This window comes from Stenella coeruleoalba, assembly GCF_951394435.1.
Source record: "Stenella coeruleoalba genome assembly, chromosome: 20".
Classification (NCBI taxonomy): domain Eukaryota; kingdom Metazoa; phylum Chordata; class Mammalia; order Artiodactyla; family Delphinidae; genus Stenella; species Stenella coeruleoalba.
In genome coordinates, this window is record NC_137166.1 from 46,321,158 (window position 1) to 46,345,149 (window position 23,992).

The 23,992-nt window shown below is 42.2% G+C and overlaps 1 long non-coding RNA gene across 1 annotated transcript in view; it reads left to right on the forward strand.

Moving 5' to 3' along the window:
• The window catches only part of LOC307179269, a 46,847-nt gene extending 22,855 nt beyond the window's left edge, over positions 1–23,992 (forward strand). Inside the window, exon 3 of the long non-coding RNA XR_013825353.1 lies at positions 22,972–23,992. This is a non-coding gene — a long non-coding RNA (uncharacterized lncRNA). The remainder of the gene's footprint in view (positions 1–22,971) is intronic.

Here is a 23,992-nt window from a genome sequence, read left to right on the forward strand (position 1 = left end):
TCCAAATCGGAAAAGAAGAAGTAAAGCTGTCACTGTTTGCAGATTACATGATACTATACATAGAGAATCCTAAAGATGCTACCAGAAAACTACTAGAACTAAGCAATGAATTTGGTAAAGTAGCAGGATACAAAATTAATGCACAGAAATCTCTTGCTTTCCTATACACTAATGATGAAAAATCTGAAAGAGAAATTAAGGAAACACTCCCACTTACCATTACAACAAAAAGAAGAAAATACCTAGGAATAAGCCTGCCTAAGGAGACAAAAGACCTGTATGCAGAAAACGATAAGACACTGATGAAAGAATTAAAGATGATACAAACAGATGGAGAGAAATAGCATGTTCTTGGATTGCAAGAATCAACACTGTGAAAATGACTATACTACCCAAAGCAATCTACAGGTTCAATGCAATTCCTATCAAACTACCAATGGCATTTTTCACAGAACTAGAACAAAAAAATTCACAATTTGTATGGAAACACAAAAGACCCCGAATAGCCAAAGCAATATTGAGAAAGAAAAATGGAGCTGGAGGAATCAGACTCTCTGACTTCAGACTATACTACCAAGCTACAGTAATCAAGACAGTATAGTACTGGCACAAAAACAGAAATATAGATCAATGGAACAGGATAGAAAGCCCAGAGATAACCCCATGCACCTTTGGTCACCTTATCTTTGATGAAGGAGGCAAGAGTATACAGTGGAGAAAAGACAGCCTCTTCAATAAGTGGTGTGGGGAAAACTGGACAGCTACATGTAATAGAATGAAATTAGAACACTTTCTAACACCATACACAAAAATAAACTTAAAATGGATTAAAGAACTAAATGTAAGGCCAGACACTATAAAACTCTTTGAGGAAAACATAGGAAGAACACTCTATGACATAAATCACAGCAAGATCCTTTTCGACCCACCTCCTAGAGAAATGGAAATAAAAACAAAAATTAAAAAATGGGATCTAATGAAACTTAAAAGCTTTTGCACAGCAAAGGAAACCATAAACAAAATGAAAAGACAACCCTCAGAATGAGAGAAAATATTTGCAAACAAAGCAACTGACAAAGGATTAATCTCCAAAATATACAAGCAGCTCACGCAGCTCAATATCAAAACAGCAAACAACCCAATCCAAAAATGGGCAGAAGACCTAAGCAGACATTTCTTCAAAGAAGATATACAGATTGCCAACAAACACATGAAAGGATTCTCAGCATCACTAATCATTAGCGAAATGTAAATCAAAACTACAATGAGGTATCACCTCACACCGGTCAGAATGGCCATCATCAAAGAATCTATAAACAATAAATGCTGGAGAGGGTGTGGAGAAAAGGGAACCCTCTTGCACTGTTGGTGGGAATGTAAATTGATACAGCCACTATGGAGAACAGTATGGAGGTTCCTTAAAAAACTGAAAATAGAACTACCATATGACCCAGCAATCCCACTACTGGGCATATACCCTGAGAAAACCAGAATTCAAATAGAGTCATGCACCCCAATGTTCATTGCAGCACTGTTTACAATAGCCAGGACATGGAAGCAACCTAAGTGTCCACTGACAGATGAATGGATAAAGAAGATGTGGCACATATATACAATGGAATATTACTCAGCCATAAGAAGAAACGAAACTGAGTTATTTGTAGTGAGGTGGATGGACCTAGAGACTGTCATACAGAGTGAAGTAAGTCAGAAAGAGAAAAACAAATACCGTATGCTAATACATATATATGGAATATAAAAAAAAAAAAAGTGGTTCTGAAGAACCCAGTGGCAGGACAGGAATAAAGACACAGACGTAGAAATGAACTTGGGGACACAGGGAGGGGGAAAGGTAAGCTGGGACAAAGTGAGAGAGTGGCATGGACATATATACCCTACCAAATGTAAGATAGATAGCTAGTGGGAAGCAGCTGCATAGCACAGGGAGATCAGCTCGGTGCTTTGTGTCCACCTAGAGGGGTGGGATAGGGAGGGTGGGAGGGAGATGCAAGAGGGAAGAGATATGAGGATATATGTGTACATATAGCTGATTCACTATGTTATACAGCAGCAACTAACACAACATTGTAAAGCAATTATACTCCAATAAAGATGTTTTTAAAAAAGTCTGGTGTTCAGAACAGTGAACGGACATTAAGAACTAAGGAAATTTGAATGAAGTATGGACTTTAGTTGAGAATAACGTATTGGTTCCTTAACTGTCACCATACAAATGTAAGATATAATTATAGTGTTCACACTACTTCTGGGCTTAGGGTATATGGGAACTCTTTGCGATTTTTGTATAAATGTAAAACTGTTCTAAAAAATAAAGTTTGTTTAAAAAAAAAAAGAATGTGTATTCTGGGTTTTTTGGATGTAGTGTCCTGTAGATATCAGCTGATTGCAACTGGTCTGTTGTGTCACTTAGGACCTCTGTTGCCTTATTGACTTTCTGTCTGGATGAATTGTCCATTGATGTCAGTGGGGGGCTAAAATCTCCTAATATTCATGTATTCCCATCAGTTTATCCCTTTACATCTGTAAGTATCTGCTTTATATATTTAGGTGCTCCTGTATGTATGTTAATGAGTGTAATATCCTCTTGTTGTATTGGTCCCTATATCATTATATAATGTCCTTCTTTGGCTTTCATTATAGCTTTTGTTTTAAAGCCAATTTGGCTAATTTGAGTCTTGCTACCTTGCTTTATCATTTTCACTTGCAGAGAATCCCTGTTTCCATCCCCTCATTTTCAGTCTGTATGTGTCTTTTGTAGGCAGCACGTTGAAGGGTCTTTTTAAAAAATCCACTCTGCCACTCTGTCTTTTGATCACAGCATTTAGTCTACTGACTTTTAATTACCGATAGGTATGTACTTATCGCCACTTTAAACCTTATTTTCCAGTGTTTTTGTAGTTCTTCTTTGTTCATTTCTTCTTCTTTTTTCCCTTTTGTGGTTTGAGGGTTTTCTTTTGTAGTATGCTTGAGATCCTTTTTTTTGGTTTTTGTTAATCTTTTGTATGTTTCTAATTTGTGGTTACCCTGGATTTCAAGTATGTTGAGCCGTAACTATATCTACTTGCTTTAAACTGATGTCATAGAAGTTCAAACACATTCTAAAAGATCTACATTTTTATACTCCCCTCCTCCACATTTTGTGGCTTTTATGTCCTATTTTACATCTCATGCTTATCCTTTTGCTGTTAATTGTAGGTATAATCACTTTTATAATTTTTTATTATTTCTTAAAATCCATGTACTGGCTTATTTAAGTGATCTTCAATCCTTTTATACATTTGCCTTTCCTACTGTGATTTTTCCTTTTCTATAGATCCTTGCTTCTTTTCTATTTAGAGAAGAACTTTCAGTATTTCTTTTAGGGTGGGTTTAGTATTGCCAAATTCTTTTAGTTTTTGCTTGTCTGAGAAATTCATTCTCTCCTCCTATTGGCTGCGTTGGCTCTTCATTGCTGTGCGCGGGCTTTCTCTAGTTGTGGTGAGCAGGGGCTACTCTTTGTTGCAGCGCGCGGGCTTCCCATTGTGGTGGCTTCTCTTTGTTGCTGAGCACGGGGTCTAGGTGCATGGGCTTCAGTAGTTGTGGTGCACGGTCTTAGTTGCTCTGTGGCATGTGGGATCCTCCCGGACCAGGGCTCAAACCTGTGTCCCCTGCATTGGCAGGTGGATTCTTAACCGCTGCACCACCAGGGAAGCCCTCCTTCTATTCTAAATAATAATCTTGCTGGGTAGAATATCCTAGGTTGCAGGACTTTGAATATATCATACCAATCCCTTCTGGCCTACAGAGTTTCTGCAGAGAAATCATCTGATAGCCTTATGAGGGTTCCCTTGTAACTGGCTTTGTTTTTCTCTTGGTGCCTTTAGAATCCTCTCATTATCTTTAACTTTTCCATTTTAATTATGATATGTCTTGATGTAGATCTGTTTGGGTTCATCTTGTTTGGGACCCTTTTTGCTTCCTGTACCTGGATATCTGTTTCGTTTTTTAGGTTTGGCAAGTTTTCAGGCATAATTTCTTCAAATACATTTTCTATCTCCCTTTCTCTCTCTCCTTCTGAAACCCCTATTATGTGTAGATTTGCAAACTTTATATTATCTCATAGATTTTTTTCCCATTTGTCTTTGTGATTTGGTGATTTCCATTATTCTGTCTTCCACATCACTTATTTGTTCTTTTGTATCATTTAGTCTGCTATTCATTACTTCTAGATTGGTTTTTACCTTGGCAATTGAATTGTCTAATTTTGATTGGTTCATCTTTATAGTTTTTACTTCCTTGTTACAGTGATCTGCATTTCTCTCAATAATCTGTCTTAATTCCTTTAGTATTTTTATTACCTTCTTTTTGAACTCGGGGTCTGTAGACTGGTGAGGTCTCTTTCATTATTCTTTCAGGGGATTTCTCTTGTTCTCTTAATTATGAGTAGTTCCTCTTCTTTTTCATTTTACTTAACTTTTTCTGTCTCTATGAATTTAGGAGAAAAAGTTATCTGCTGTCGTCTCAAAGGGGTGTTTTTATGTGGGAGCATCCCTGTGTAGACTGTATGAATCCAGTATTTTTGGTGCAAGGGCTGGTTTTGGTTTGAATGACAGCCACATTTTTCCTCAGAGTGTGCTGGATGCCATCCCTTTGATTGGGTTGTGATTGATGTTTTGGTGTCCAGAGCCTGTGCTTTATGTTGGACGGGGCCTCCTCTTGGCTCCATGGTTGTCACCACTACTGGGGACAGGATCTACTCCCCAGTTGTTGGAGTAGAAGACCTGAGGGTTAGGTTCTATCAGGCTCCATTGCTCTTGAGTGCATGCCATGCCACAAAGAAGGTGACCGCTGCAGCAAGTGAGTCCCGTATGGTCACAGTGAATCTGTGTACCACCTGTGCAGGTGTCCTGTGGTTCTTCTCAGAATCAGCCTAGGTTCATGTACCTTTCTCCATTGTGTTCATCCCAGACCTAGTGCTAGGCTATGGTGTGGAATAGTCTGGGGCTCAGAGCTGGAGCACTGTTGCTGCAGGAATCAGGGTGGCTGTGCTGCTGCCTGAGATCTGGGCTGCATCTGTGCAGACCTCTCCCAGGACCTGTCTTCCCCAGATCTGGCTCCAAGCTGTGATGTGGAGTGGGCAGAGTCAGAGAGTTCCTGCCTGGAAATCACTGCATGCTCCTGCCCAGAGCCTGTCCACCCGAGACTCAGCATCCAGCTGCTGTGCATTTCTGTGGCACTGCCCAGCGTGTGTGCCAATAATGACTGCCAGGGCCAGACCCACTCCCACCATGTGTGTGCTGACAGTGGGCTCCACAGTTCCCCACCATCACCACATCCCATGCCCTCCAGGCTGTCTCCATGCAGCTAGATGTAGTCCTCTCCCAGGGCCTGTATGCCTGAGATTCAGCTCTTTAGCCACGGTGCCTATCTGTGGCTCTGCCTGGTGCTTGCCTTGACAATGTCTGCCTGGTTTGCTCCACCAGCCCATGCGTGTGCCGACAGTGGAGTCTGTGGTTCAGCCTGGATCACGCTCCAGGTAGCCCAGTCTGTCTCTGCACAACTAGACCGAATCTCTGCTCTGATATGTTGCCAGACTGTAGCGTGGAGTGAGCGGGGCCAGGGCATTTGCCCCTTTGGGTTGGGAAGTGCGGCAAGGCGCAGATCTCTCTCTGCCCTGATTGGTGTGGAAGTCAGCACACACGCACTCCTCACGGATAAAATCTAGACTTCTCCAGCCCCTCTATCTGTCCGGGCAGATTTTCCAGCACACGAGGGGGATCCCCAGGGTGAGGGGCTGCCCATGTTGACCTTCTTTCCCTTACAGATCCCTCCCAGTGTCACCAGTCCTGTCCTGATGCCTTTTTCCCCCCATTGTACCTGCTTACTTGGAGATCTTCCTTGCAGCTTTGGCTGTACAGGAGATCTTCTGTTAGTTTTCAGTTGGTTTTTTGTGAGAATTGTTCCACACGTAGACGTATTTTTGATGTGTTTGTGGGGGGAACTGAGCTCCATGTCCTTATACTCCACCATCTTGATCCCCTCCCACCACATCTTCTTTATCCATTCATCTGTTGATGGACACTTAGGTTGCTTCCATATCTTGGCTATTGTAAATAATGCTGCTGTGAACATTGGGGTGCATGTATCTTTTTGAGTAAATGTTTTCATTTTCCTTAGATGTATACCCAGGAGTGGAATTGCTGGATCATGTTATTTCTATTTTTAGTTTGTTGAGGAACCTCCATACTGTTTTTCAGAGTGGCTGCACCAATTTACATTCCCACTGACAGTGTACAGGGTTCCCTTTTCTCCACATCCTCCCCCTAATTTGTTATTTGTGGTCTTTTTTATGATAACCATTCTGACAGGTGTGCAGTGATATCACATTTTGTTTCATTTTTTAAAACAGCTTCATTGAGATAGAGTTCACAGGCCATAAAATTCATCCATTTAAAGTGTGCAATTCAGTAGTTTTTAGTATATTCATAGATATATGAAACATTCATGATAGTCAATTTTAGAACATTTTCATCACCTCAAGAAGAAACCCCATACCATTAGCTATCACCCTCTAGCCCATCCTTCCCAGTCCGAATCAACCACAATTCTCTCTCTCTAAATATATATATATATATATATATATATATGTATGTATGTATGTATATAATTTGGCTATTATGTACATTTCATATAAATGGAATTGTACAACATTATAACAGGTGGCCTTTTGCATCTGGCTTTTTTTTTTAACCTTACTGTAATGTCTTCAAGGGTCATTCATGTTGTAGCATGTGTCAGCCCTTCATTCCTTTTTATTAATAATATTCCATTGTATGGATATACCACATTTAGTTTGTCCATTCATCAGTTAATAGACATTTGGGTTGTTTCCAGCTTTTGCTACTATGGATAATGCTCCTATAAACATTTGGTGTTTGTGTAGACATAGTTTGCTTTTCTCTTGGGTATATCCCTAGGAGTGGAATCATTGGGTCATGTAATAACTCTATGTTTAACCATCTGACAAACTCCCAGACTGTTTTCTAAAGTGGCTGCAGCATTTTACATTTCCTCCAGCAGAGTATGAGTGTTCTGATTTCTTCACGTCCTCACCAACACTTATCAGACTTTTTTTTTTTTAGGAGTTTATTAATTTATTTTTGCTGTGTTGGGTCTTCGTTTCTGTGTGAGGGCTTTCTCTAGTCGTGGCAAGTGGGGGCCACTCTTCATCGCGGTGCACGGGCCTCTCACTGTCGCAGCCTCTCTTGTTGCGGAGCACAGGCTCCAGACGTGCAGGCACAGCAGTTGTGGCTCACGGGCCTAGTTGCTCCGCGGCATGTGGGATCCTCCCAGACCAGGGCTCAAACCTGTGTCCCCTGCATTAGCAGGCATGTTCTCAACCACTGCGCCACCAGGGAAGCCCTTTTTATTTATGGTTACCCTAGTGGATGTGAAGTGGTACTTTATTGTAGTTTTTGTTTGCTTTTCCCTGATGACTAATGATGTTGAGCATCTTTTCATGTGCCTATTGGTCTTCTGTATGTCTTCCTTGAAAAGATGTCTATTCAGATCATTTTCCCATTTTTAACTGGGTTTGTCTTTTTTATTATTGAGTTGTTTAAGTTCTTTATATAATATATTCAAGATACAAGCCCCTTTTTATATATATAATTTGCAAATACTTTCTCCCATTTTTTGGGTTGTCTTCACTTTCTTGATAGTGTCCATTGAAGCACAAAATTTTTTTATTTTGATGATGTCTAATTTTTTCTTTTGTTGATTGTGGTTTTGGTGTCATATCTGAGTTTCATAGTTTTTCCTCTTACATTTAGGTCTTTGATCCATCTTGAGTTAATTTTTTAATATGGTATGAGGTAAGGGCCCAACTTTATTATTTTCTCTGTGACCATGCAGTTGTCCCAGCTCCATTTGTTGATGGGACAATTCTTTCCCCATTGAATGATCTTGGTAACCCTGTGGGAAATCAGTCAGCCATAGACGCAGCTCTGTCTCTAGGTGTGTTCACACACTACACTGTGAGTCTACAATATCTCCAAACTATGCCTGTACAAGATCATGTCATCTGCAGTTTACTTCTTCCTTTCAATCTTGATGCTTTTTTTTTTTCTTCTTTAATTGCTCCAACTAGAACTTCCAGTACCATGTTGAATAGAAGTGGTGAAAGCAGACATCCTTGCCTTCCTCTTGATCTTAGGGGGAAAGCATCCAGTCTTTCCCCACTAAGTATGATGTCACTTAAGTGTTTCATAGATGCCTTTATCATGTTAAGGAAGTCCCCTTATATTCCTAACTTGCTGAGAGTCTTTGTCATGAATGAGATTTTGCCAGATATTTTCTTTATATCTATTGAGATAATCGTGTGGTTTTTGCTTCTTATTCTACTGATGTGGTGTATTACATTAATTGATTTGGGGATGTGAAATGAATCTTGACTTCCTGGAATAAATCTCACTTGTTCTTTGTGTGTGTGTCCAAATGCAAATTTTATTCAGAATAATTAGGGTTTGCCTATAAGCTGATGGATGTAATACACAGTGGCAAACAGCAGAGTTCATGACCTACTTCCTACAGATGCTGAAAAGTGGCTTGAGTCTTGTCTGATTCCAGTTTTATGTCAGAAAATTTGTAATTGGCTATAGGCCAGCCATTAAGACACAATACCCAGGTCTATCCAGGAAAGCTCCTAACCGTCAATCCTGGGTGTGGATCACACCTCTGCTCTTGGCCTAGATACTGGCCCCAAAGCAGCAAAGTGTTAGACATGATCAACTTCTCCTTCTGTGGAGCAATAATGGAAAACCCACATGGAGCCATCTTTTCCAGCCAGAGCTAGAAGGCAGAGGAAAATCCCACTTGTTCTTGATGTGTAGTTATTTTTATATGTTGCTGGATTTGGTTTGTTAGTATTTGAAGATTTTTGCATCTGCATCTGTATTCATAAGAGATACTGGCCTGTAGTTTTCTTGTGATATCTTTGTCTAACTTAGGTAGCAGGGTAATACTGGACTCACAGAATGAGTTGGGAAGTATTCCCTCCTATTTATTGGAAACATCTGTGAAGAACTGGTATTAGTTATTATTTTAATGTTAGGTAAAATTCAGTGGTGAAGCCATTTGAGTCCAGGTTTTCTTTGTGGAGAGTTTTTAGATTATGAATTAAATATTTTTACTTGCTTTGGGTCTCTTCAGATGCCCTATTTCTTCTTGACTCAATTTCAGTAGTTTGTATCTTTCTAGGAATTTGTTTTTCATCTAAATTATCTAATATATTGGCATACAGTTGTTCATAATATTCCTTTTTATTTCTATAAGCTTTGTATAATGTCCCCTCTTTTGTTTCTAATTCTAATCATTTCAGTCTACTTGCTTTTTTTTCTTGGTGTACCTAGCTAATGTTGTGTTCCTATCTTGATCTTTAAAAGAACCAACTTTTGGTTTTTCTGATTTTCAGTATTATTTTTTTATTATCCATTTCACATATTTCTGCTCTAATCTTTATTGTTTTCTTCCTTCTGCTGCTATAAGTGTAGTTTGTTCTTTTTCAGTGTCTTGAGGTGCAAGTTTAAGTTATTTATTTGCAATGATTATTTTTTAGTATAGTATTTACAAATATAAATTTCCCTTTAAGCACTGCTTTTGCTGCATCCCATGAATTTTAGTATATGATGTCTTCATTTTCATTTATTTCAAAGTCTTTTCTAATTTCCCTTTAATTTCTTTTGGTTATTGAAGAGAATATTGTTTAATTTCCACATACTTGTGAGTTTCCCAAATTTCTTTTGTTATTGATAACTAATTTCATTCCATTGTCATCAGAGAATTATCTCTGTCTCTTTAAATGTATCAAGGTTTGTTTTATGGCCTAGCATATGGTTTATCCTGGAGAATGTTCCATATGCACCTGAGAAGAATGTATATTCTGGTTTTCTATAGATGTCTGTTAGGTCTGGTTTATAGTGTTGTTCAAATCTTCTATTTCCTTGTTGATCTTTTGCCCAATTGTTCTATTTATTATTGAAAGTGGTGTACTGAAGTCTCCAAATATTATTGTTGAATTGTGTATTTTTTCCCCCTCTACATCTTTGTCTCTATTTCTGCCTTGCAAACCGGTTCATCTGTACCATTTTTCTAGATTCCACATATATGCGTTAATATACAATATTTGTTTTTCTCTTTCTGACTTACTTCACTCTATATGACAGTCTCTAGGTCCATCCACGTCTCTACAAATGACCCAATTTCGTTCTTTTTTATAACTGAGTAATATTCCATTGTATATATATATGTACCACATCTTCTTTATCCATTCATCTGTCCATGGGCATTTAGGTTGCTTCCATGACCTGGCTATTGTAAATAGTGCTGCAATGAACATTGAGGTGCATGTGTCTTTTTGAATTATGGTTTTCTCAGGGTATATGCCCAGTAGTGGGATCGCTGGGTTATATGGTAGTTCTATTTTTAGTTTTTTAAGGAACCTCCATACTGTTCTCCATAGTGGCTGCATCAATTTACATTCCCACAAACAGTGCAAGAGGGTTCTCTTTTCTCTACACCCTTTCCAGCATTTGTTGTTTGTAGATTTTCTGATGATGCCCATTCTAACTGGTGTGAGGTGATACCTCATTGTAGTTTTGATTTGTATTTCTCTATTAATTAGTGATGTTCAGCAGCTTTTCATGTGTTTCTTGGCCATCCGTATGTCTTCTTTGGAGAAATGTCTATTCAGGTCTTCTGCCCATTTTTGTATTGGGTTTTTTGTTTTTTTGATATTGAGCTGCATGAGCTGTTTATATATTTTGGAGATTAATCCTTTGTTGATTCATTTGCAAATATTTTCTTCCATTCTGAGGGTTGTCTTTTCATCTTGTTTATAGTTTCCTTTGCTGTGCAAAAGCTTTTAAGTTTCATTAGGTCCCATTTGTTTATTTTTGTTTTTATTTCCATTACTCTAGAAGGTGGGTCAAAAAAGATCTTGCTGTGATTTATGTCAAAGAGTGTTCTTCCTAGGTTTTCCTCTAAGAGTTTTATAGTGTCCAGTCTTTTACATTTAGGTCTTTAATCCATTTTGAGTTTATTTTTGTGTATGGTGTTAGGGAGTGTTCTAATTTCATTCTTTTACATGTAGCTGTCCAGTTTTCCCAGCACCACTTATTGACGAGGCTGTCTATTCTCCATTGTATATCCTTGCCTCCTTTGTCATAGATTAGTTGACCATAACTGTGTGGGTTTATCCCTGGGCTTTGTATCCTGTTCCATTGACCTATATTTCTGTATTTCTGTATTTTCTCCTTTCATTTCTGTATTCAGAGCTCTGTTGTTATGTGCATAGGTGTTTATAATTGTTATATCTTCATGATAAATTGACCTGATTATAAGATTTCCCTCTTTTATTTAGTAACATTTAAAAAATCAATTTCATCTGATATTAGTATAGCTACTCCAGCTTTCTTATGGTTGCTGTTTACATGATATACCTTTTACATTCTATCACTTTTGGTCTATTTGTATCTTTGAATCTAAAGTATGTTTCCTATAGGTCACAATATCATTGGATCTTGGTGGGTTCTTTTTTTTTCCCTGACAATCTCTGCCTTTTGATTGGATAGTTTTAATCTATTAAATTTTAATGTTATTATTGGTATAGTTAGATTTATATCTGCCATTTCACTTTTTATTTTCTATGTGTTTCATGCCTGTTTTGCTCCTTTATTCTTCCTTTACTGTTTCTTTTACATTAAGTGAATCTCTTCTAATGTAGCATTTAAATTTCTTTACTAATTTCTTTTCATTAATTTTTTTGAGTGATTTCCTTAGTGGTTGCTTACCATATACATCTTAACTAATCAGAATGAGCTTCAGATTTATACTAACTTAATTCCAGTGAGCTATAGCAACATTGCTCCTATAGAGTTTTTTTTTTTTTTTTCTTTTGGCTGCATTGGGTCTTCATTGCTGCACACAGGCTTTCTCTAGTTAAGGTGAGTGGGGGCTACTCTTTGTTGTGGTACACAGGCTTCTTATTGCAGTGGCTTCTCTTGTTGTGGAGTATGGGCTCTAGGCACTCGGGCTTCAGTAGTTGCAGCACATGGGCCCTAGAGTGTGCGGGCTTCAGTAGTTGCGGCACGCAGGCTCTAGAGAGCAGGCTCAGTAGTTGTGGGGCAGAGGCTTAGTTGCTCCGCGGCATGTGGGATCTTGTTGGACCAGGGCTTGAACCCACGTCCCCTGCACTGGCAGGTGGATTCTTAACCACTGCACCACCAGGGAAGTCCCTCCTGTAGAGTTCTATTACCTTTCCCCCCTTTGTACTGTATTATTGGTATACATTTTACATCTACAAATGTTACCAAGAATGCGTTGTTTTAATTATTACTTTATATAGTGTTTTGTCTTTTAAAGAGGATGAGAGAAGAGAGGAGAGCAAGCATATATTTATAGCTTTTGTTATATTAACCTTCTTACCATTTCTTGTTCTCTTCATTTGTTCTTGTTCATTTCAAATTACCATCTGGCGTCCTCTCCTTAGCCCAATACAACGTTGCTTTAATGTACTTCCTTTGTGCTGTTGTTGGCAGTTATATTACCATTCTATATGTTATAGGCCCAACAATACTATATGTACATGTATGTATGTACGCATGTGTTGTGTGTGTGTATACACCATTATTTCTTAGAATAATTTTTCTTCTGCTCTCTCTCTCCTCTCCTTTTGGCACTCCATTAAGTGTATACTGTTTTGCTAAACGGTGTCCCACTTTTCTCTGGGTTCTGTTTATTTTGTTCATTCTTTTTTCTCTTTGTTCTTTAGAACACATAATATTTCTCTTCAAGTTTGTTAATTATTTCTCCTGTCAGCTCAGATCTACTGATTTGTTCATTTCAGTTAATGCACTTCTCAGCTCCAAACTTCCATTTGGTTCTATTTTATAATATCTAACTCTCTATTGATATCTTAAATTTGGTAAGTCAGTATCATCATACGTTACTTTTACTTTTTAAGTCATGATTCCCTTTAGTTATTGGGACATATTTATATAATGGCTACTTTGAAGACTTTGTCTGTTAAATCCAACATCTGGTTACTCTCACAGGCAGTTTCTCCTGCCTGACCTTTTTACCAGTTGCGGGAGGTGGGGGGAGTCACACTGTCCTGTCTTATGGAACCCAAACCACTCCTCCTTCCCAACCAGCACTGTCCAATAGAACATTCTGCAGTTATAGACATTCTGTATCTGCGTTGTCCAGTGCAACAGACACTAGCCAGCTGTGGCTAACGAGCACTTAAAGTGTGGCTAGCGTAACTGAGGAACTCAATTTTAAATTTTATTTCATTTTATTAATGAAATAGCCATACGCGACTAGCAGCTACCTTCTTGGATAATGCAGTTCCAGGCCATGCACAGAGGACCCAATTCTCTAGAATCCTCTACCCAAGTGTTCCTGAACCTGCTTCCAGCACCTGGGTGGACCTTGTCATGGTCCTTCTCGCCCCCAAACCCAGGGCAGGTCACGTTGGTGTGCACACCTCTAGATCCAAGGGGTGGGCAAGAGGTGATTTGAGATGGACCAAGCTCCACCATGCAGATTAGGGTGCCCTCACACATGCATGGATGACCCCACAAGGGTTCAGGATGTAGACAGGAATGGGAAGACAGGGTGAGAACTATAGGTAGGGAGCCTCCATTTGCACTGTTGGTCCAGGATCCACAAATGTTAGGGAAGGTTTTGACTGGCAATGTCCCATTTCTTACCTATGTGGTGGCTACACATGTGTTCAGTGTATAATTTTTTTCAACTGTATACACATGTAAATTGTGTATATACACACAGATATACTATATGTCACAAGTTTTTTTAATGATTTAAATTTTTTACTACTATTAAGTTAGAGCCCAGGTTCTTCTCATGACACATAAAGCCTTGTACAATCTACATTCTGCCTATATGTCTGACCTAATCTCCTGCCATCCTTCTCCCTCACTCTCAGCTCCAGCCACACTGACCTTCTTGCTCTAGCTAACAGGTCAAGTTATAGAGGAGCTTGCTGGAGGGGAGCTTAACCGGCTCTGCAATTAAAGCCATTTTTATTAGCAAAGCAAAGCAATGCCTGTGATGGGGGTTGGACAGCCAGTGTCAGGAATGATGTAGCAATGCAGCCTACTAGAGGTTAGAAGGAAAGGGATCTGCTTATATAAGCAAGCTGGAGACAGTTCTGAAGGCAGACAAAAAAGGAGCAGTTGTGGTTGAAGGAACCGTCAATCAGGTTCCCTGAACAGGTGGAGGCTGGGGCTACTCCCAGCGGAAAGCTGGGCTCAGAGCTCCAATTACCAGCACAGAGAATCCAGCTATCAAAACTGATGCCAGAGGGGAGGGAGAGGAGGAGAAAGAAGCCTGAGTCAGTGGAAAAGAGCGATTCCAGAGCACCTGAGGTGACTGCCGGACCACCAGAAAGGGAGTTGGAGACCACTAGCAGTAACATCTAACTCAGTGGTTTTCAAAGCAGGGTCCCCTGTACCAGCAGCATCAACTTGACCTGGGAACTAGTTAAAAATGCAAATTTCCAGGCTTCCCTTAGTGAGAATCAGAAATTCTGAGGGGAGGGGAGGGCCGAGCAATCAATGTTTTAACAAGCCCTCCAAGGTGATTCTAATGTCCAACAAAGTCTGAAAACCATGGATCTGACTTTAACGAGCGTGGACTATGTGCCGGGCGCTATTCTGAACGATTTACCTCTATGAACTTACTGGCCTACATAACAGTACTATCAGATAGAAGTGCACCATTTTCCAGGTAGGAAATGTTGAAGCAGGGTGATTTACGTAACTCACCTGAAATCAGAGGGCCAGACAGAGAGAGGCAAAGACACAACTTGGACCTCAAGCCTGTGCTGTTTCTCTCCCACTATGCTCACCTGTGGTGACGCTCTGACTAGCACAGCCCCTGGCGGGCTTCTCAAAACACTCTTGCCGGAACCCATTCCGAGTCTGTGATTCGCTAAAGTTGAACCCAAGAATTTGCATTTCTCATAAGGTCCCAGGTGATGCTGATGGGCCTGGTCCAGATTCCACAGTGTGAGAACTTCTGTTACACTGCCTTTTCCACACGAGCACTGGGTCCAGCTAATGGAAACGTTGACTGGGTCTTTTTAAACAACTCCATGTGCATAACCCCCTGCAGGGACTCTTTGTGCTACAAATAACAGAAAACCCAAATTCAAACTGGCTTAAGCAGAAAAAATATTTATAGGCTGATCTAATTTGAAACAGGTTAAGTTTGCCTTCAGGTACAGGTGGACCCAGGGCCAAGGAGGTAGCTAGGATTCTCTTTCTCCTTCCGTCTCCCAGCTCTGCCTTCCTTTCTTGTGTTGTCTTCATTCCCAGGCAAGCTCTCCTTTCACAATGGGCCCCTAGCAGCTCTGGCCTTAGATTCTACCAGCTGGGAAACCATATGATAAAAGGAGTTCCCCTTCCCTACTAGTTCAGCAGAAGCCCACCCTGGCTCTCGCTGGCCAGGTTCAGATCACAGGCCCATTTCTGAACAGTCATTGTGGTCAGGGAGATGGAAGATTCTCTTTAGCCAGGCCTAGGTTATGGGCTCATACCCAGAGAAGCAGCAGGTGGACTTTGCTGCCCCCCAAACACACAGATGAAGAGTGAGGGATATTCTGGGGTGCTGCAACATGAATGGATGTTGGACAGGCCAATATAACCAAGGTCCACTACACTGCCTTCAAAGGAAGGGGCACCAGGAAGCCAAAGTGTGTGCCCACTCCTTAAACTCTCGTAAGATGGGTCCAAGCACAGAGATCATGATAAAAGAGGAAACCCGGAGGTTGATACACTTTATTATTTATACACAGTAAAGAATTGGGGGAAAAAACTAATCTACGGCATTAGAGGTCAAGTCAGCACAGTGGTTATCCTTGGGGAGAGGGGGGTGTATCAGTTAGCTACTGCTGCTTAACCAACCTCCCTAAACTTAGTGACATAAAATAGTGGTAACTGATTACTATTATCACTCATGTTTCTGGAAGTTGGCTGAGCTCGTGAATATGTGATTGCAGTGTTGGATTTCCTTGAAGGTGATGGGCGGACACAGCAGTGTGTCTAGACCCAGGAGGCATCCAGTGGGAGGCAAGAGCAAGCTTGACAATCTGTAGTGTCTTTGAGGGCCCACAGCACCTCACAGGGGTGTGTGAAGATGCAAAGAAATCATGCAGGTAAGGGCCTCACATACGGCCTGACACGCAGTAGGTATCCCCTGTGAAAATTAATAAAAGGAAACCAACTAAAATTGGAGTCAGAGAGGCCTGTAGAGGGAGGTCTCATGCCCTACCACTGGTCGTCAGTTATCTCAAACAGGAGGAGTATCAATTACCCAGACAGGAAGATGCCAGTTACTGACCCCAGCAGGAAGAGAGGTACCTTGCACTCCCAAACAGGAAGCACAACTACTTTACTACCCTAGCAGGGGGAAGGAAGACTTCCTTCTTGTCTTGCAACAAGCCCAGCCAATGGAAAACACCACAGTTCAGGCAGTGAGGAGCCACTGTCACCTGAACTTTTGTTTTCCACCAATGAACTTTCATTTTTTCCTTGCTGATAACTTCGTTTCCTTGTCCCATCCTCCTTACTATAAAAGCCTTCCATGTTGTGTAACTTCCAGGAATATCTGTCTGCCGTACAGAATGCCGCCCAATTCATGAAATTTTAAATAGTGCCAATTAGATTTCAATTTACCCAGGGATATTTTTTTAAGTCTTTTATTTTTTTTTTAATTGGAGCATAACTGCTTTACAATGTTGGGTTAGTTTCTGCTGTAGAACAAAGTGAATCAGCTATATGTATACACACATCCCCTCCCTCTTGAGCCTCCCTTCCACCCCACCCCCCCATAAATTTTGTTTTTTAACACCCCTAAGATGTTAGCAGTTAACTCACTCACCACGCGGTCACCAGTTAGGATGTGTTTGGCTACAGATAAGAGGATCCAAGTCAAAAGGGCCTGAATCAGAAGGAAATGCGTTACTTCACACAGCAAGCACTCCAGAGGCAGGGTGTTTTGGGGTTGTTAAATTCAAACAGTTAAGAAAATTGTATTTTACTTCCAAAAGAATTTTACTTAAAAGTACCTATATTTATTGAGCTCCAAATAATCACCGGGCATGGAACTGGAACTGGAGACATAGCACAGAAAGCAATGTCCCTTACCTGGCTCAGTGATTAAGTGGCTCAGGTCCTTTCTTCTGCCTGACCTCCTCAGCATGACAGGTAGGTGAGTCACCATATGGTGGCATATGCCCCCAGCATCACCTCCTTACACAGTATATCCAGAGGCACAACAGGGAGTCTGTTCTGCCCACTCTCCTTTTTAACTCAGCTTTACTGAGGTATAATTTATGCACAATAAAATATACCCATTTTAACTGCACAGTACAACCAATCCCAAAAGATTCCCTCTCCCCCTTGCTATTTTAAGATACAGTTTTATCCCATATTTTCAAATGCCTAAACAATGTTTCTGTGTGCTTGGTTTTGAGCTTTATAAAATAGTATCATCCTATATGAAATGTTCTGAATTTTGCTCCTTTCACACATTATTTTTCTTGCGCACCTGTAGTTCCTTCCTTTTCATTGCTGCATAATGTTCCACTGTGTGAAGATACAATTCATCCATTCTTCTTTTGGTGGACATCAGGTTTGTTTCCGATGTTTTGCTGTCAGTGCTATTACGTACTTTCTTGGACACCTTGCCTGGTGCATGTGCTGATGAGATTCACAACATGTCTACTGTACACCCAGTAAAAGTTAAAGCAGTTCAGAATGCTGCGCTGATGTCAGGGCACATTAAACAAGACCTCGAAAGCGGGCTTCATGGTCCAGTTCAAGAGTTACAGGTGCGCACGACCCACATCTTGTCGTTTCTTAATTCAGTTAATGGATATTACTGACTCTGTGCCAGGTTCTGGAGATAAAAGTGGTGACCAGAAGAGACTTTGTCCCCATCCTCATGGATTTATCTTTCTAAAGAGGGAGACAGACATTTATATCGTGAAAGTGTCCCTCCTACTGTCTCCTTGTGGCTTCTTCTTTGTCTTTGGACGTAGAATATCTTTGCTGGTAGGTTCCAGTCTTTTTTTGTTGATGGTTGTTCAGCAGTTAGTTGTGATTTGATGTTTTCGTGAGCTCAAGTCCTTCTCCTCCGCCATCCTGTCTCCAGTCTCCGGGAGACAGACGTTTAGACGCTGACATCACAGATGGTCAGGGCTGGGATGGGGGAAACCCAGAGAGCAGAAGCCCAAAACGGATACCTGACCCACCCTGGGGGATCAAGGGGGCTTCCTGGAGGAGGAGACATCTTGAGACCTGAAAGATGTGTGTGATTAGTTGTGAAGAGGAGGTAGGGAGAAGGGGGGGGTGCTTCAAAACGAGGGAAAAGCATGTACAAGTGTTAGAGGTGAGAAAGAGGAGAAACATAATGAGAACCACAGATGTAATTTAAAATTTTCTAGTAGCCACATTAAAAACCAAAACCAGGTAAAATGAATTTTAATAACATTTTATTTAACCTGATAGATCCAAAATATTACCATGTTAACATGAGATCAATATAAAAACTATTAACGAGATATTTTACTTCTCTTTCTTGTGCTAAGTCTTTGAAATCTGGCTGGTATTTTACACTTAGAACACACAGCAGGTCACACCAGCCACAGTTCAAATCCTCAACAGCCACACGTGGCTGGTGGCTGCCTTACTGAACAGCACAGCAAGAGCCTTGTGACTCAAAGCATTGGCATCATTTGGGCGCTTGTTAGGAATGCAGAACCTCAGGCCCCTCCCCAGACCCACTGACTCAGAATCTGCATTTTAACAAGATCTCACGGGATTTATATGCACATTAGTTTGAGAAAAATGGGTCCAGTTCTGCCTAAAACACTTCTGTGGCTTCCTATTGCCCTCCTGATAAATGCCCAGATATTGACCTTGGCAATCATTCATTCATTCCTGTTACTGAGCGCCTACTGTGTGCCAGGCCCTGTGCTGGGTGATGCTCAGGTCTCCAAGACAGACCTGAGTCGTGGAGCTCCCAGGCAATTAACAGATAAGTACCCAAATCCCTGTTTCATTTCGACTATGTTAAACATAATGTGCTTGAAGTTACAGAGTGCAAGGGGTGTTACAGGAGGCCTGACCTGGCTTGAGTGGAGGGGGCATCCAGAAAATAACCCAAATAAGGAAGAGGCCACTATCACGGCAGAAAGCCACACGTAGATTAAATGTCCCTCTGAAGGGGATGGGCCTGCCAGGCAGCACCAGCCATCCACGGTCACTAGGAGGGCCGTTTTCAGGCTTCAGGGCAACGTGGAAAAATGCCCGGCGCGGGTAGGGTTTCAGGAAATGGGAGAGCCAGGGACGGAGCCAGCGATAGTGTCACATCCCGCACAGGTGTGTCTGCATTTGGAAAATGAGGGGAGAGGGAAGAGAGAGTCAGGAAGGTGTACAGTTTGCCAGAAGGGGGAGGACTTGGGGCAGGGAACTGTGGGTCCCCTTTTCTTTAAAGGCAAGGTCTTTTATTTTATTTATTTATTTTGCGGTACGCGGGCCTCTCACTGCTGTGGCCTCTCCCGTTGCGGAGCACAGGCTCCGGACGCACAGGCTCAGCGGCCATGGCATGTGGGATCTTCCCGGACGGCGGCACGAACCCGCGTCCCCTGCATCGGCAGGCGGACTCTCAATCACTGCGCCACCAGGGAAGCCCAAGGCAATGTCTTTTAATAAAACATACCTGGATTTGCTTTAAAATTAACTGAGCAGGGGAGGAAAAGGTGCAGAATATGGATGGAACAAGAATGGCCGCATGCTGGTTAACTGCTGAAGCTGGGTGATGGGTGTTCATTAGACTTTTCTCTCTGCTTTTGTGCATGTTTGAAATTTTCCCTTAAAAAGAAAAAGTTAAAAGTGTTTCTCTTTGCAAGTAATTGGGGATGTTGAAAACAGATTTTTGGCAACTAGAAAAGAAAGTCATTTAACCTCTTCTGAACAGAAGAAATTGCAGTATTCAGAACTGTGAACATCTCAGGGACCTCCCTGGAGGTCTAGTGGTTAGGACTGCGGGCTTTCACGGCGGAGGGCCCGGGGTTCAATCCCTGATCAGGGAACTAAGATCTTGTTAGCCATGCCGCGAGGCCAAAAAACAAAAAACAACAACAAAAGAAGGAACCTGAGCTTCTCCTTTAAGAATGGAGTCCAGGTCCAGGAGGAAGGGGGTTGAAGGCACAAACAGAACCAACGGTATTCCTGGGTTCAAATCCCAGTCCTGCCACTTACTAGCTCTGGAACCTGAAGCAACTGAGTTAAACTCTAAACGCCTCACTGAAAAATGGGATAATGACAGCAGCTGCCTCCTAAGGGCCATGTGAGGTTATTACTGAGTTCATACATGCAAAGGGTGTACACTGGTGCCTGGCATGAAGCAGCGCCATGTCAGCGTGGGCAGCACGTGCCAGCCAGATGTGAAGCCGCAAAAGGTCTCAAAGCAGATGCACCCATAGTTCCTTTACACAGAATTCACTGATATCGGAGGATAAGACAAGAATTCTCCCAACACCAACGTACTTTAGTAACCTTCCTTTAGACGTACAAAGTCCTTTTCTACAAGTCAGTTGTTCCAAATGCTTGTCAAACACCGTCTAAATGACATAAGTCCTGTCTATAATGATAGCTGTGAACACTGACGGTAGAAAGTTCCCTAAGTTGATGTGATTTCGAAAGGAATCTTACAGGCACTCCTCTGAAGTCCAGTCTGGGGTGACTGTACAGTGTGCTTGGGAAACACACCTCTGTTCTCTCCTGCCTGGCCGGCTTCTGCAGGTAACACAAATGATTGAGAGGTCTCTTCCTCTGAGGCTCAAACAGCATGTGACCTTTTTCTGGTTTAGTTAACTCTCGCTCCCACAACAGCTCTTGCTGTGTTATGTTAGTAGTCAGCGAAAACGTGTTTGTTGCAAAAAAATTTTGCAACTCCCCTACTTCCAACACTCAGAAATGACCACTGGTTACATCTTGTTCATCATCTTTCCAGATGATGTCTGGGAGTGTTTCAAGGTAATATGAGTGGGAAGAAAGTGGGAGGTGTGTGGATTGGGCAGCAATGGCTGGGCTGAAGGTTGCTGGGGCCAAGAGGGGGTCTGTGCCGAGGCCCAGGTGAGAACACCGGCCATGCTCAAGGGAAGAGAGGAAGTTCAGTGTGTCTGCAGCTCAGGTGGTCAGGGAGACAGGCTGAGCGACAGTCAGAGACCAGATCACACCAAGTCTTCAGCACCAGTCTAAGGAGTTAGGACTGGGTCCTAAGGACTCTGGAGAAACATGGAAAGGCTTCAAGCAGGAAGGCATGATCAGTTCTCTTTCACAAAAATCCCTCAGCTGTCAAGTGGGAGGGGGGTTAAACAGTGAGATGGGAGGCCAGGCAGAGACAAGGTGGGAGAGGACAGGGTTAGACCAAGGCAGGGCCATGAAAGGTGAGAAGGGGCAGGTGGGAGAAGCGTCCAGGAGTCCTAGTGGTTAAGCTCTGGAGGATGATGGGTTGGGCTGCAGGGTGGGGATGGGGAGGGAGGCATCAAGGATGCAGCCCCGGGCTCTCTCTGGGAGCCTGGGGTGTGGAGGAACCACCCCTAATATAGGGACCAAGAGGAGGAGCAGGTTTGCAATGTGGGACACGGTGAGTATTAGGGGCTCAGGGGTCATCCGGCCTGAGGGCAGGGTGGGGAGAGAGGGCTTCTTGAGGCCTCAGGACCCTGAGGTCTGGGGCCCAGGGAGGAGGTGGGGCTAAGGGCAGAGAGTGGACATCATCAGCACAGAGACAGGAAACAGACCACAGAAGAGGGTAAGATGGCCCGGGCTGGAAGGGGAGAAGAGCCCACCAGAGTTAAGAGGTCGGCGAAAACAGAACTTCTTGCAAAGAAGCAAGACACAGGAGAAAAACCAGGGGACAGGATTGTCACAGAAACCCAGGAAAGAGTATCCTTACGGAAGGTGGGAATGGCCAACACTGCCAATTCTCGCCAAGATGGCCCATAAGATGAACACCAAAAAGTGCCCACTGAGCCAGGTTTCTCATTGCCAGAGAAAGAAGTTAACAAAGAAAACGAGGGGGGAAGGTGAGAACGAACCCTCTAGAGCTGGATTAGTCAGAGATAGCAGTATGGACTGAGGTATATTTTTATACACAGATATCTATATCTATACATACACACACACACACAGAAGTATAGACGTGTGTATACATGGGTTTGTACACATACATTTTCCCCAGCTCTGTCAGCTGAGAGGGACTAGAAATAGGAAACCTCAGCAGCAATGACCACACTCAGTGTCCAGACCTTGGTGTCTCATACCATTCTCTATCAAAGGAACCAGGGCTCCCTGGAAAGGGGCAGATTCTAGGGCTGGGGCAAGGAAAAGGCAACGTAAGCCTGGAGCATCTCACAGTGCCAAAATGTAAGGAAGTGCTCAAGGAAAAAAAAGAATAAAGAATACAGAGCCAAACTCAAAGAGTCCCTAGGGCCAAAACTGAACAATTTGAGTGAAAAAGTTAATTATGATAGTATTGGGTTATACCCAAAGAATAAAATAAATACCCATGAGTCCATACTGATATAAATTAATGATTGTACAAATAAAATAAATGGGGTAGAAGGGACAAACCTTCCTACAGAAGAATTCCCAGTAATTAATGTAGGAGAAATGAGGAAAATAGAAAAGTGTCATTAGAACACACCACAGTAATGATTTCTGCAGGCACGGTCCACAGATGAATGCTAAAATTAGTGGGTGGAACTTTGAGGAGAAATAGGACATTTGCACAGCCTCAAAGGTTCTTCCCGTGTTTATCAGTTACTGTAGTGGTTCTGACAATATGAACACAAATTCTTTCATATTTTCCCTCCAGGAACTGGAGCTTACGGGCTGGATTTTGTGACCTGCTTCTAAACAGCGTAAGGGAAGGGAAAACCTGTCAGGTTACAGCTGAGAAACCTGGCGGACACGGCTGTAACGAAGTGATCCGGGTTACCATCACCTGAGTGATATTCTTCCCCAAACGTACAATCCCGGTCTAACCATGAGAAAAACATTAGACAATCCCAGACTGAGGGACATTCTACAAAATACCTGACCGGTGCTCCTCAAAACTGTCAAGGTCAAGGAAAACAAAGACTGAGAAACTGTCACAGATTGGAGGAGACCAAGGAGACAGGATGAATAAACGCAACAGGGTACCCTGGATTGCATCCTGGAACAGAAAAAGAACATTAGTGGGAAAATGGGCGGAATATGAACAAAGTCGGGAGTTTCAGTAGTAGGATACTAGTCAACATTCATTTCTTAGTTTTGACAAAGGTACTGCAATTAAGTAAGATGCTAACATTAGAGGACGTTGAGTGTAAGGTATATGGGAGGTCTCTGTACAATCTTTGCAACTTTTCTGTAAATCTAAAGTTATATAAAAAAAATTTTTTAAGTATCTACTAACTGGGCTACAAGCAGTCACCAGCAGAGTCCCTAACTCCCTTCATCTGACTCTTCAGGTCTCATCTCATGGGGTCTCTACGCCAGGAAGTCCTCCCTGATACCTTCAAGTAGGTCAGGTGCTTCCTCTGGGCTCCCCCTTCCCGCCCTGACCCCATCTGGTAAGGGGTTGTCGCCCCGCGATGTGTGCTCTGTGAGGGCAGCATGGAGGCTGTTTCAGTCATCGCTGTGTGTCCCTTACTGTGGGAGCACCCACAGGTGGCAGAAGCTGTGCTGGATCCCCACCACCTTCCCAAGCCGACCCTAACCCTTCTGAGCCAGAGCCTGCCGGACCCCACCTTCCTGGTTTCCCCTGCCCCATCACCCAACCCAGGACGAGTCTAAGGCTATGTAAATGGTCTGTCCCACCCACCTACCAAAACAGGGTCAAATCACGCCCAACG